Genomic DNA, 15,392 nt, shown 5'->3' on the forward strand with positions numbered 1-15,392 from the left:
TGAGAGCGGAACCAGTGTGGTTGGAACCAGGGGCAATTGGCTCAATTCAATCACCCTCTCCTAGGTGTTCGAAATAGCGAACAAGTCGGACACAAGACACAGCTACACGAAATGCCTGGCAGTGCTGGACCAGCGTCACCTATTCGGCAACTGTAACAAAGGACCGGGGAAAGAAGCCATTGTGGGCCAAACCACACAAAGCAAGGATCTATAAGCCCCCGACAAAGACTCAACCCAGTCCACGCAGGACTACGACGCCGACTAGGAAGCTACGACAGGCAACCTAGAGGTTCTCTGAACGGAAGAGATAAATGGAGTAAAGGCCCGTTCACACTTGCGACGAAAGCGAGCGAAAGCGACGGGAATTACGTCGCTTTGTCGCCCGACGATCGTTCTTGTCGAATGGTCGGGACCAATTTTTGTCGCCGCGCGACAAAGCGGCAGAATTCCCATCACTTTAGCTCTTCCGTTGCCAGTGTGAACGGGCCTTAAAGATTCCATTCATTCATTCGTTCCACGACGCAGTTAGGTTTTCGAAATAACACCCGATTGACGCGGAATCCGCCGTGGCAACCATTCAAAATTAGCCGTTCGGGGGCAGTCGCGACGTAAAATCTACGCATCTACTGGCATAGATTTTACCCCGTCCCTGTTCTGTGACCTCGTTACCTTGCCAAGAATTGACAGCGCTTGCTATCGCGCACTTCCTTTGTGCATGGCAACAACCGTGACATCATCTGTCGAACTATAGCGGGGCGTGCCCCTTTTCGTTACAGCAAGCGGCATGGAATCGAACTGACTACACTTCAAAACCGTCATCGCACACGTGTAGTGAAAGGCTAAATTCAAAACTTACCCACGAAAGCACCGCTACTTTCTGCTAACGCACCAGCGGCGGACCGCCCTTACGCCACGGCGCCTTTTCCTCCATGCGGGAAGGTATCTGCTTCTGTCACGTGAGATCAAATATCTTTAGCATATGCATATATATTTTTTTCATTGTGATTGCCGCCTCTACTTTGTTTACTTTTTCAGTAGGGACTTCGATGCGCGCGCCCCCGCCTACAACAACGCCAGGTAGACCTGTGCGCCGCCGCGCCACGCCGCCGCCGCCGCCTGTTTTGGTCGCGCCGTCTGCGCCGCCGCCGAAGTCGCGGGAATGAGTACGCCGCCGCCGCCGCCGGGCAAAATTTTCGGCGCGCCGCCGGCCCCGCGCCCCGCCTATTATGCGACTCTTCTGAAGAACGAAGGAGTATGAAAGGAAAATACGTCGCTTCGCTGGAAGTTGTCGTTTCTCCCTCTGCAAGAAATGCCTCTCTCAGCGGTGCTGTTCGTCGGGAAATAATCGCGATCCACCATGCATAAACGGATGATTTGTACATTCAGCCTGGAATCAGTCATTCTGCTGCTCTTGTGGGGAGACTTCTAGTCCCCTTCCTTCTCCTCCTTCTCCGAATACCTTTTCTTCCCGGCCTGTCCGCCCCATACCAAGCCTCTTGAATGTGTCCCGCGACCTTGTTAACAAAGGATAAATGCGTGATTGCCTACCGTCTCGACGCGCTTGACTCAGAATCCTCTTGAAGCACCCCAGCTTTTCCCTCTGCCACGCAAGCACGACATCTTTCTTGTTTTATCCGCTTTCTCAGAAACTCTAAAATGACCAGGCACCCATATTACTCCAGGCCCCCATGGTTAAATAGGCCCAACCGACTCTCTCTGCGTCAATAGCCCTCTTTCTTTCTTCTCCAAAGGGAAGTAGGATGGAGGACAGGAGCGAACGCAAACTTCAGCCCCTCAAGCCATATTATTTCTACTGTACAAACATGACCAAAAGTGTTTGAACACCTTCCTTCTTAATAAAGGCCCGTCCCTTGGCGTATTAATAACATAGTCATCCAACGGGGATAAAAGTATACACTGCAAGGAAAATAAAACACTAACACAAAAGATGCGGTCTCAGAGCGACTGATAAGAATAAATGCGGATGAAAGAGAACGACCGGAGTACACAAGTCTCCAAAATCAGTGCGCCAGCTCCTCCCACCACTCGTCGATTCTCTCAAGGGGACAAGCGGCTAACATCGAAGAATATATAACAGTGCACAAGAAACCGCCGCAGTAGCGCGCAAGCTTGAATGGGCAGCGTCATTACGGGAAGAGTGCACGGGAAGTGGGTCAATAAATGAACTGTCCAGGTACGCAGGAAGGGTCAATGAAAGCGCAGCTAGGATCTCCGGAACTGTGAGCCTGGCACAAGCATTCACAACTCATTAACGTCAGCAATGCATTACTTAAACGAATGTGAAACACAAAATTAGAAGGAAATTCTAATACCCGCACAACTTCAGACAACCAATGTCGTATTTGAGCACTGTGATAAAATAGCGTCCCAGAGGGCAGAGGAGCGTACGTCATGCTGCCCTTTCTCGCTGGAGGCCAGTTAACTAGACGATTTGGAGAAAAAGAATTCAGAAATAATGGTGAAAGGTACCATAAGAAAATCTACAGAAATTCAGAGGGTTGTCTACGAATGCATTCTTACTCCTCTTGTCTTCATTGCGAGCTCTTTACAGCCGAATTAGGCTATCCCAAACAGAGCTTCGACGAGCAATGTCCACGCTCCGCAAGAAAGCTATGATTTTGAAACGTAAAAGTTGTATATTAATAGCGCGTGCTGCGTGACGTGAACGCAGGGGGGTAAAGCGAGCTCCGAGACCGTACGAATCGTGGGCGCTGACATGATACAATTCTCATGGTTGCCAGATCAATTGTATTCAGCCTTCTAAAAACTTCTGCCGTAATTATTTAACTAAAACAAAGAACTGAAGCAAAATAGTTACAAATAATTGCCTCAGTAATTAAAACTAGCTTCATAAAAACTGTTTAGTGTAATTAAGCTCTAATTAGTGGAGAAAGAGTAAGTTCGTACTTCAGTTTTGGTTTCGATTTTTTTAAGTGTGCTAGGAGGTGGCGAGGCCCTGGCGCCTGACTTGCGCAGTGCGTGTGTGCAGTCTCCGGCTCAGATCTGCGTGCGTGCAAAACGTATACAAGTTATACAACTCGGATGCACGCGCTGAGCAACTGCCTCCCCGGGCGCTTGCGAAGCCGTCATTCGTTTCTTCACGTTAAGCACCTTATCTATTGGCCCTGAACTGACGCCAGAACAGCGATTCCGATTTGACCTTGACTACCGCAAGTTCACTACAGGCTACGGAGTGGCAGCCAGCGATGGTTCCCGTTCGAAGAGAAATAAAAAGAGCTTTTATAATCGCTCGGTTCCAGTTGTTTTATTAATGGAACTTCTTACAGCCCTTCGTGCTTCGAACTTTCGCGCAATCGCTCGTGAAGGTAGAACGAAAAAATAGGTAACAAAATGCGGTTTCTTTTTTAATCAGTCACAATAAATCAACAAGTCAGTGTTGTCTTCTCACGCGCTCTGTGCGGTAAATTACTGCCCATTCAATACTCGCATTCAGTCCCGCAAGCTTTCCCTTTGAAGTGGTGGAAAGCAGCTAGAACTTGACGAATACAGACAGAAAGGAAAACGGGACACGCCGCGGACTGTATTCCGCATACTCCCTTGGCATGCATTCTTCCAGTCTGTTGGCCTGCGATCGACCGCGCTCTTTCGATCCTGTGCTTCGCCGCGACTCACCGGCAATACCAGCGTTGGCCCATGCGATGTTTTTTTTTTTTTTTTTTGTAAATAAAGGTTTTACATTGAGCTAAAGCGACAGTTCACTTCACGTTGTTTGAAAAGCATTGAGCAACTCGCAAAATGTCACAGAATGGCAAAAAAAAGCGGCACAGCGCAAACATGCACGGAGATCATACGAGATTCATTTTTCTGTGCGCCCATGTACGGATCAGCAGACTCCTTGGCGTCCTCGCGCATGCGATCAGTCGCATTCGAGCTTGCGCGCAAGTGTTGTTTGAGCGTTGCCACATCTTGCTCAAATAGTCTCAGTACATATGAGTCACACGTACGCTAAACCGAAAACACGTCGGTTACCTACCCACAGGAGATAAACTACGCAATGCTGTTGATGCTGTCGACGCCGCGTATTCCGGTTTCGGCGATGCATCACCCACGAAAGGGAGAAAAGGAGGAGTGCGAGAGGGAAAGGCGAAGGGTTGCGGGGCTGTTCTGCCGGTGTGCACACTCCCCGCTCTTGGCCCGGCGGCCGGCCGGCAGTGAATACCGAAGCGTGCGCCCTTTTCACTTGCGCGAACCGGCAAGTGTTTCAATCGCGCGTTGGATTTCGCCTTCTGGGACGGCTGCGCTGTGATTCAACCACACTCCTAGATCTGGATATTTTAACGAAGTTAAAAGTGCTTCAACTGTGCCTGTGTTGGATTTCGCGTCCCCTTGTGGTGCCCACCGCTGTGCAGCTGTGCATTTCGAAGTGCTTCAACCGGGTCGTTTGATTAAGTTTTACGCTGCAACAGTGTTCTAGGTAATATTACCTAAATACTTTGACATCCGTGCTGTTTTGCAATCGCAGTGTAGCGTTCGCAAATCGTCGCGTAAACGGTTGCTACGCAAGCGTGCATCCACAGTTCACCCTGTGATCGGCCGCCGCTGTGAAAATCGTCAACCTTTATTATGAATGAATTCCTGGAGTGTGACAAATATAAATTTAGCCTAATGCCCCATAAAGTTGGGCCGAAGTCACGCTAGGAATACGCGATAAGTATAATCACTTGTCGCCCACCTTGAACATGTTGTACTCAGATTTTCTTACGATTGCTTTCAACCTTGTCACGATGGTTGGCACTTTGTGGCCTGCTGCTTTTTATGCGATGGCACAAACAACCGGGTTGCTTGTTTTGTTTTTTTCTTTATCGTATATCTAGCGCTCCGCCCAAACGAAACGGCAGTTGGCACTAAAGTTTTGCCCAGCCACAATTAAAACTGTCAAATACTCCTGCTCTGATCTTCGCCTCTTAGATTTAGACACGCAGGACTACCTATTTGCACCGGCTCCTCTTCGCGATCGTGTGTTCACGGGTCTTTTTTTTTTTTGCTTGCAAGCCCCAATGGTGCTAGCACCCACATTTATTTACGAGTTGGACTATGAAGCCTCCACTGATGACTTACGTTTGTCCACACACACTGACCAAAACAAGCTACAAGGGGCTTTGGTATCCAGTATTCTTACGCTGGAGCATGCTTCAAGGCATGTGATCACAAAAGCACTTAAGTTTACAGCAAATACAGGTTCTCAAATTGACTGAAAAACTGAAACATAACATTAAGCCTTATAAATCTTTACCTAGTATGTGTGCTAGTTCTGCATCAATTGCTAAAAAAAAAACGCAACACATGCTAATGAACTGATCATGAAAAAGTGACGTAGTGAATAGTAAATCTGTCTGCTGAAAACAATTTTTTAATAAAACTACAGATTTGAATATAGATTACATGTTGCAATGTATGGGTATATGAAACAGCAGAAACCAAGTCCCAAAGCTCGAAAATTCTTTATTAAATGCTTTATAACCTCAAATATACATACAACATTTTACGTGCCCATCACGGTTTATGCCAGGAACATCTGGGCTCAAAACTTTCCACAATTTCTCAGTCAGCACCTGCAACACCAAAAGAAACAAATAAACGCTTCCTTTTACAACCACACCGCAAACGTCAAGTGAATCTAAATTCACAATTGATGGTGTATTTTGTCCCATATATGGCTACATTAATATGTACACAAAAGTTAGTTTAGCCTGCTTTTGAACTATTCTAACTGCTTATTCTGAATTTTTTTTCTACGTGACACCAGAGATCCTTTGCTGATGCAGTCTTGTGTCTAAAACCTGCTTTAGTCCCTTCACACCAAACGGTGTTTTTGACTTTTTTGAGAATTTGTACAAGGCCAAATAATGGCTTACACTAGTAGGATTAAAGTTCTGAGCTAGACTGCTTTTATCTCTGATCTCATTAACAAACTGCACTGCCTTACCCAATAGCTAAGCAGGTGCTTACAGTGTATCTGACAGAACAGCTGTCACACAATGGCCATACAGGACAACTGGGTCGGTTTATCAGTCAGGAATTACATGAGGGGGCACTAGGCTGAGCCCAACTCATCGCACTACTGCTGCAAAAACAAAGTGGAAAAAGATTCTATTTCGGGGGTTGTAGTTGCCGAGGCCACTCTTGGGCTATGAAGCGTGACACAGTGCTAGGTTCGATCCACGTTAATCCTGACATTTGGGTATCTTAACACGCACTGAAATCTGCACACACGGGCGTTTTCGATTTTTTTCTTTTTGCCTTCACTAAAAAAAAAAAAAAAGGAAAAGAAAAAGTCCTTGGGCTCAGCTGCACAATGCTTTAGGAACTGCGGCTGCTGCTCAGGCACAAGTTGGAGCCATTACTTGACTAGGCACAAATCCTCAAGAGTTGAAAACTGATTTCAGCGCAAAGCGGCAAAACAGCACTTTATTAAAAACAAGAGAAGTGGGAAAGACCTTATAACAACACGCGCTAAAGAACGACCTTTTTGAATAAACACAGTGTCACTTTGTAAATCGTCAATGCCTGGATAGCATATCCTTCATGCACAAGTATACTTAGTTGCTCCTTTAGACCGACAACGATGGCCAGAAGAAGTCAGGCTGCTGCCTTGCACGCCTTGTACTTGCTGCTTCGCCTTAATACTATTACCATAAGTTAGGAGCCAAGTATCTGAAATACCCATCTGTTCGATGCTTTGAACGTGCCGTGTAGGTGTTGTCGTGCAGTAATCCTCATTGGACGACGAGAACGAATGCAAATTAAATGACTCGCGAGCGAAAAATGACGTTACCAAAGTTGATCAGTTGGCGACTCTGGCACCGCTTTACCATTGAGCCAATGCTGTCGACTTGTTTGTAAACAACCTGTAATTTCTCCGCGCCACGTAACATCATTGATAGTGGTTGCGGACTGAAGTAGCGTAGAAAACCGGGCTAGTTGGTGCAGATTCATCTTCGCAGTGCACAAATAACGGGACAAAAAGGAGGATAACAGTGGACAACCAACGAACCAAAACTGAATTTTTGTTCGTTGAGAGACAAACGCTCTCAAGTACTGCTCTCTTCAAGATACGCCAATTCTGCATCTAAAAGTGCTAAAGACGAGCGCTAACACACGAGTCAGACATTTTTCGAATTTTATGTGCTTCCACTATACTTCCCTCACCTTTTGTTCATCGTGCAAGAACAGTACCGTTGTATCATGAAGGAAAAGCGTGCAACCATAATCTTTGCAATGGGTGGGAAGAGGGCCAGAAGGCACTCAGTGAACTGGCCAACATCAAAGCGACCACCATTGAAAGGAATGCAATAAACCACATTTAATCTGTAAGGAACAACCTGTTTCTCATGTTTCACACCACAGCTGTTTGCTCGGCCCTTATTACTAATATTCTTTTCGATGGCGGGACAGCTGCAGTTTAACTTAATTTTGGCTGAAAACACCACATTGATGTTATATCTGCTCCCCACTTCTTTCAAGCGGTGAGATACATCGTGCAGGTACGAGATTACAACTATCTCTTCCTTCACAACATCACAAGCAGGAGACAAGTTTTCTTCACCAAATCCAACAACTGAAGACAGGCCGACCCAATGACTCCGTCACCGTAGCCAGCATTTTTGGGTCCAACTAACTGTTCACCAAAGCTAGACTCAATTAGGTGAAAACAAGACTGAAAACAAAACAAGATGGCTGACCTGAGGCAGTTGACAACAATCCCATATTTTGCAATCCTAGAACGTGCTGATGAAGAGTTCAGTAAAGGCTTCTTCGATTGCCGGCTATAGAGCCAACATACATGATTCTGCTCGAATTTTAACAACAGGTCCAAAAACTGGATTGTTCTTTTGTTTAGCGCCTTGGACATAAAGGTCAGCCTAAATGCGTGACGTTTGAATGCTTTTAAAATGTCTACCATTTTTCTTGTAGGGTCATAGTTTCCACAAAGTACTAGGTAATCGTCAACATACATGAAAATTTTAATTGCCAAACCCTCCAAGTCACGTTACAATACACGGTCAACATGAGCCAAGGAAATGTCACTAACAAGGTGAGGAACTTTAGAACGTCTACAGATTCCAGATCTCTGCACAAAGACACCGTCACACCATCCTACAATAGTTGATGCTAAGTAGAAACGCAGAAGCTCCAAAAAGGATTCCACGGAAATCCCGCAACTTTGCATAAACTTAACCTCGCCGTTGTAGACAGTGATACACTCTTTCACAGAGACCAAAACTTGGTCATACGGAAGGGAGTAGAAAAGGTTTCCAGTGTCAATGCTGAAAGCAGAGCACCAGCCTGGATTACTGCGCGCGCAGTAACCTCATTTGCGCGCTTCGAAGATGAAGGGGCTTGCGCAGCGTGCCCTATCCTGGTCCTCCTGCACTGCAACATCTGCTACCTCAAACACGGAGCTGCGCAGTGGACGCCAGGTCGGCACAGAAATTTTGGCACTCGATGGAGCCCTCTGGCCGACTATGCCACTTATGGTCATCTCCCATCCCTGCGACCGCAGCACCTTCTGCGGCACTGATGTTGATGACTGGACAAGCACCTACGAGAGTGCGAGCGCTCATAACAGATGGGATGCAACCTTGGGGCTGGCCAACGTAATATTTTACCTCAAGGGCCCAGCCAGACTATTGTTGGTTTGAGACACACGAAGCAGACCTGACAAGCTGGGAAACCTGCAAATTGATATTACGTGAGCTGTTCGGAAAGTTTGTTGGCCACCAACTAGCCGCAAAGGAACTTTCTTCCCATGCCAAAACCTCGATGGAGTCATCCATCGCCTATATTCAGGATGGTGTTGCTCTGTGTCACAAGATAGATGCCGACACGTCAGAAACTGGCAAAGTAGGCCATGTGCAGAAAGGAATTGCTGATGGCGCTTTCAACCTGCTTGTTTTTAAGGACTGCACCAGCACAGACGGCATCCTTACAGAGTGCAGACCGTTTAAACATCTTGAAAAGGGCTTCGCAGCCTCTGGAAAATGTTTCTTTGGTTATCAACGTAACTAGTTGATGCATTTATTTTTGTTATTCCCCCCACTGTAATGCCAACAGGCGCTGTGGGTACCAAATAAAGTAAGAAAGAAACAAGCGAAAGCTCACTGTATTGCCCCACAGTTCACTCGACTGCCTAACACGGCTCCCACATCCTATTACGAGTATACTACTCCACTGGAATTTGCCTTCTTTGTTCGACGACTTAATGAAAATAGTATGCCTTGAGCTGGAGGCTACGGCTATGGCTGGCCTACTAGCCCCGACCCGTGAATGAACGTCACCTTCCATCTCCCTAATCCATGCGATATACAGCAAGAGCTCGCAAGCCACACCATTCCACGCATTTGCTCTGTAGCTCACCCGAAAAACGCTTTCACTGTTCCTCGTGTCTTAACTGGTCCCCACCAATATGCCCCACGCCATTTTCAGACACAAAATTCCGAAGAGTGGAGTACTCCTGAAAACAACCCAATATGCTTCCACTGCTGTCACGGTGGGCATGTGGCCCGCTACAGCTTTCGACATTGCCACGCTAAGCCTTCGCCTCACCAGAAGACTAATCAATGCAGCTCAAGGAGGTAATACTGCATCTGTGACCTGGACGACAGATCCTCTATTAACCAAGGAGTCTAAGCCCAATTTACTAGACGTTACTGTTGATGGTGTTGCAGCCCAGGCTCAAACTGACACAAATGCTCACATCTCTGTAATGAGCTTAACCCTCCGCTGGCATCTCCGCAAAGTTCTGACGCCACCCATGCAAACATTTGTTCGAGTTGCCAATGAGAGCACACCTTCAATTGCCGGAATGCGTACCGCCTGAATATGGATTGCCGACCACGATAGTGTCGTTCTCTTCACCATCCTTGAAAAATGCCCCCATGACATTATCCTCAACGTCCATTTTTTTTCGAACCGCTCTCATTGACTGTTCTGCGGGACTTCTCTCTTTTGAATTTTCTTCTGCCAAAAATGCTCAAAAGCACCGTTCTCGTTCCACAGATTATGTCCATTTGCTGTCAAATGCTGTAACATACATGCCCCTGTGATAAAGCCCACCCGTTTCTCACAGTTATTTCTCACCAGATTGTTCGACAAGCCGAGCGGAAGCTACTACAAGCACGTATCCTTGAGTGCCGCCAGAAGCTACGAGCTTTGGAGAAGCAAACCTTCTTTGCACGCCGCCAACTTGAGTATCTTATTCCTGAGGACTTCCCAGATGTGCAGCTGCACACAAACTTCACTGCTAGCATGGCAGAAGGCCGTCATAGAACGTCGCAAGAGAGGAAACTGCAAGCACTCCAGCCGGACGTGCCACAATGCACCCAAGAGGTCATCAACCTATCTCCGTACACACCGGACGAAGAGGAGGCTAAGGTTTTGTCCCGTGGTTTAAATTTTAACACAGAAGCACCCCCGGAGCCAGGAAAGGTGATTTGTGCGGTCGAACGCGCGGTCGGCCAGCTTCCCTCTGAAGTACGGCAAGAAGCGCGCACCCGTGCTATTGGTGTGCTCTCTGGTTTGCGAAGACATTGTGCAAGACTGCACTTATCGGTAGCGGAGAGGCAAGCCATCAGGAGCCTGCGGAATAACAGCAGTATCGCAATCCTTCCTGCTGACAAAGGCAATGCCACGGTCTTGCTAGATAGCAGTGACTACCACACGAAGATGTTGGCCCTTCTCGAAGACCAGCAGACATACGCTCCTCTAGCCCGTGACCCAACTAGCAGGTTACAGTCGAAGCTCCAAGAACTGCTAACCAGGCTTTTCAAGCTAGTCCCTCCGCACCACAAGGGCCTCTACTACAGGTTACTGTGCACGAACGGTTCAGCCCCGGCAATCTACGGTCTGCCTAAAATCCACAAGCCTGGCGTTCCTCTTTGGCCTATCGTCGACTTCTCGAGGTCACCGCTCTACCGACTATCAGGCTACCTTCACCAAGTGTTGAGCCCTCTAGCCGGTAAGACGCCCACGCACGTCGGAAACTCATCCTCTTTTGTTTCGAAGCTGAAGGACGTAACTCTAACTGAAGACGACGTCATGGTTTCGTTCGACGTCAAGTCTCTTTTCACTAGTGTCCCAGTGGATCTGGCAGTAGCCATGTGCGAAGAAGCACTAAACGCGGACATTAGCCTTCCCGATCGCACTCCCTTTGACGTCCCCGAGCTCTGTGAGTTGCTTATGTTTTGTCTGCGCAACACCTATTTTTCTTACGGGGGAAGCCCCTATCAGCAGACCCATGGCACGGCGATGGGTGCGTCCATATCAGTTACTACAGCCAATCTAGTTATGGAGGCTTTAGAGGGGAAGGTATTGGCAACCTTCACACCGGCACCGAGGTTTTTCTGCCGCTATGTCGACGACTGTTTTTGTATTTTAAAAAAGCAAGATGTCCCATGTCTTCTGGATAGCCTCAACGCCCAGAATGTGGATATACAGTTCACCGTGGAGTTCGAGCAAGACAACATGCTTCCCTTTTTTGGATGTTCTTGTTCGCCGCGATGTGGGCGCTCTCTCCTTCTCAGTGTACAGGAAGCCCACACACACGGGTCGTTACCCCAGTTTAGAATCTTGCCACCCTCTCGGCCACAAGACATCCGTTGTGTCGTCCTTGATAAAGCGCGCCGTACGCATCTGCTCAGATGACAGTGCACTGAAACGTGAATTAGGAACGATTCGCCGCAAACTAAGCGCCAATGGCTATCCTAAGCGACTTATTTGCCTGACCAAGTATAAGATACTACAGCCAAGAATGGCCAACAACAGGACATTACGAGCACGCGCAGCCATCCCCTACGTCCCAGGAATAAGCAAAGCATTGTCGCGCGTCTTTTCAAAATACGACATGCGCATTGCCCATGTACCGACCAGCGAGCTCCGCGACGACTGAAAGAGCACCAACGTGATGTAAGAAATCATAATCACATGACGAATGCCATTGCGGAGCACGCGCACAAACATTCCCACAAGATTGACTGGGAGAACACCGCAATTTTAGCTAAGGAAAAGAACACATCATCTCGGCGTCTGCTAGAGTCACTTTTTATCCAATCAACGCCAGCCACAATGAACCGGACGGATGGGACTTTGCCTCCCGTCTACGCATGCTCTCTACGTCATGTGCTGCCTATATAATTGACGACGACGGCTTGTCATACGTAGTGAACAAGGGACCCGTATGTGGTTCCGAAACGTCAATATATTTTTATTCTTGGTCAGTGTTCGCTTTTCTTTTGCAAGTTATTATATGGTCTTCCCTATTACAGACGCGCTGCTTCTGTGAAACGTCACTCTGCCGCACATCATCATTACTGTGGTAGAGAACCAAACCTGCCTTCCCTTTCAGTTTTTCAACTTCAGTTTCACACCTCAAGTCTTTCCGAAGGGGATTTCGCTTGCAATGCTGTGCCCTTTCTGCCATGAATGCTAGCACCCCTGCAGATTTACCTCCTGCAGTGCAGGCGTCCCATCAAGCACCATCAATCAAGGCAGTGGCTGCTTCAGACCTCCCACCGGATCATACCGCCGATCTCCCTCGTCTTCTGGATTCCTGCAAGGACATCTTCGACTTAGACAACCATCCACCAACCCAAACTTCTGCAGTCACTCATCATATCAACACCAACGATGCTTCACTAGTGTACAGGTGGCCCTATTGCGTATCACTTGCTGAACGACTCGTCATCCAAAAGGTAAAAAAAAAAAAAAAAATGCTCAGTAAGGATACAGTCGAACCATCGTCCAGTCTGTGGGTGTCTCCAGTCATGTTGGTCAGAGAAAAAGATGGAACGTAGTGCTTCTAGATGGATCATGCAAACTTAACTATTATGAAGGAAGGCCCCATACAGTGGGATGTCATTGATACAATTCTGCATAATACGTTTTTCTTTTCATTCCAAGCTAAAATCCCTTAGAAATAATGCATTTTCGTGCATTTGATACGATCACATTTTTGCTAAAAATTGGATAGCACGACCACGAAAGTGAACCTTGACCATTTTTAGAAACCTTACATTTATTCTTCGGTATACTAGCTCAAACCCCATGTCAACAACCCATGACCTGCATGGCAGCGCCAGTTCTGCGACAAAAACACTGCTGCCGGGCGTGGGCGCTCTGTTCAATGAGGATGATATGTGAGGCGAGGCAATGTGCCATCTAGTGAAACATATCATAATCACAGAGTTTCTCAGTTTGATCATAATCGAGGAAGAAGGTTCCAATGCTCTTGGCAGTCGACCACTTCCCTCCCCAACTTCTCGCCATGCTCTGTGCTTCCTGCTCCGTTCTTTGTTCTCTTTCTGCGCTGTTCCTGTGTTCGGTGGTGTTGCTTATGAGGCTATTTTTGTTCTTGTTCTATTTGACTAGTCTTGTTCTCCTTAGGCTGCCTTGTTGCTGTGCGGGGTGTGCTGCCAGGCTTGTGGCAATGTCGAGGAAACGGAAGGCACTCAGTATAAAAAGAAAAAGTGGAAATTGTACAGAAATTGGAAGAAAACCCGAAGAGGAAATGCGTGGATTTGGCACACAAGCTCGGTTTGCCAGTGTCAACGCTCAACACTATTGCCGGTCAGCAAGAGGAACTTCAAAAGAATCCGCAAGTTTACGGCCCCGATGCGAAACAAGCACAAGGTGCGAAGCATGACCAAATGGAAGACATCCTGCTCACATGGTTGGAGGAAGTTAGAGCGGCAGGATGAACGCCGATAGGTCATACGCGAAAAAGTTGACAACACTGCGCTCTCCTTGGGCATTGAGGACTCCAAAGCGTCTGGTGGCTGGCTTCACCAATTCAAGGCACAACGCGAAGTGTCATACAGAACAGCGTCCGCCCAAGTGAAAAATACCAGCAGCTTTTTTTTTTATTTTTACATTTCCGGAGAATTTTCTCCCCCACTTCGAAAAGAAAGTGCAGCACAAATTTACCAGCTACTCCACTGTTGCTCAATAAAATTGAGTTGCTGACGGAGAATGCAGATTTTTTCCCTTTTTTTTAACAAACTCTTTGGATAATACGATTTTCACATAATACTTTTTATTTCCCGGTTCCCCTGAAAAACGTATCAACGAGATTTCACTGTACATGATACATAGACAAGATGCGGCAGGCAACTTGTGAAGGGAGGTAACCTCGTGAAACCAAAGCCTGATTATTCATTCTAATTTCTCCTATATTTCAATATGGTCTAACACCAGCTACTCCACTTCGGCAGACCCAGTGGGGAACATTTCAACACTACTGTCACTGGGGCTCTTCGATTTATAGTCCCGGGCTCACCGCGGATAGTCCGCAGGTAGTCCGAGGATTCGCCGAAGCCATAGGGATACATGGGAAAATCGAACGCCCGACTGCTTCTCGGGGAGTCCGCGGTGAGTCCGACACTGTAAATCGAAGAGCCCCACTGTGTACTGCAGAACGAACATCCATCCCGCATTTAAAAACCCTGCATACGAAGCTGCATCGCGCAAAGTTGTTCTATGGCCACTGAATGTCTTCGCTGAATGTCAAGGAAGCGTCCTCACCGACGCGCTTTGGCGTTGTCTATCAGCGGATTCGTATGTATACAAGTGTTTACAGCAAGAACGGTAAATATATTTCTACGCTCTTCAAGCGCATGTCGGCAAAATGCGATTACTTCGCCGCGTTCGCAGGATTGCGCCGCGCAGTAGAGAACACAGTCGTAGCATACTAGCAGGAATGAACGCATCGTACGGCTTCTTCCACGTTTCGTCACCCCGTGACTACAGTTTACCTCAACACCAATTTATAACGCACGCCCTTAAAGAGCTTACACTCTAAAAAGCGCTACAACCTTTCTGGTAACCTTGAGTGAGTGTAAAAGCGTAGCCACCGCGCACATCACGTCGCAGCTAGCGCCGTCTTCAATGCGAACGCGGTCGTCGACGCGGCTACGTGACCGTGCCGCTGACAGACTCAAGGAAAGTGTATTTGGGGGCTCTAGAGCAACGTATTTAAATTTAGCCCATGTTTGCGAATAACAAATGATTCCTTGAGTGCTTTAGTTACATTGTCATTCAGAATGTGCCTAGCCAGTTATGTCCAACATACGGAGAGCGCACGGCGTTTGCAGTACACGGACAGGTATATAATTACCCGTCCCTCTTGACACCAGCCCTTAAAAAATATCTTACCTTTCGTTCATGACGCAAAAAGATGCCGAGGAGAAAGCAGCAGGTTTCGTTATCTACAAGAAATCGATGCTGGCTTGCGCTTTGAAACTCGTACACAACAGGCAAATGGCTTCGGCTTGACATGGCTTGACCAGTGTTGCTTTTGCCATGCGCAAACTTAATTCAACTAAAGTTTTCTGTTACACGACTTTTATACTCTGTTA

The 15,392-nt window shown here is 47.3% G+C and overlaps 1 protein-coding gene and 1 long non-coding RNA gene across 3 annotated transcripts in view; both read right to left on the reverse strand.

The window, feature by feature from the left end:
- The window catches only part of LOC144166462 (uncharacterized), a 72,055-nt gene that overhangs the window by 10,211 nt on the left and 46,452 nt on the right, over positions 1 to 15,392 (reverse strand). Inside the window, exon 1 of one of the 2 annotated variants that reach the window (XM_077695974.1) lies at positions 857 to 1,080. The exons of the other annotated variant lie outside the window; for it this stretch is intronic. The gene's annotated coding sequence lies outside the window, so the exon portion shown is untranslated. Of the gene's footprint in view, positions 1 to 856; positions 1,081 to 15,392 lie in introns of those variants that run through there. 2 annotated transcript variants of the gene reach the window in all.
- Positions 5,314 to 15,308, reverse strand: LOC144166461 (uncharacterized). The gene is made up of 3 exons (XR_013321682.1): positions 15,190 to 15,308; positions 12,487 to 12,589; positions 5,314 to 5,594 (listed from the first exon to the last, which is right to left on the reverse strand). It is a non-coding gene; the product is annotated as an uncharacterized LOC144166461 (long non-coding RNA).

The sequence above is a fragment of the Haemaphysalis longicornis genome, unplaced genomic scaffold (genome assembly GCF_048455015.1).
Source record: "Haemaphysalis longicornis isolate Haplotype H1 unplaced genomic scaffold, Haemaphysalis longicornis Haplotype H1 scaffold_171, whole genome shotgun sequence".
NCBI classification, from domain to species: domain Eukaryota; kingdom Metazoa; phylum Arthropoda; class Arachnida; order Ixodida; family Ixodidae; genus Haemaphysalis; species Haemaphysalis longicornis.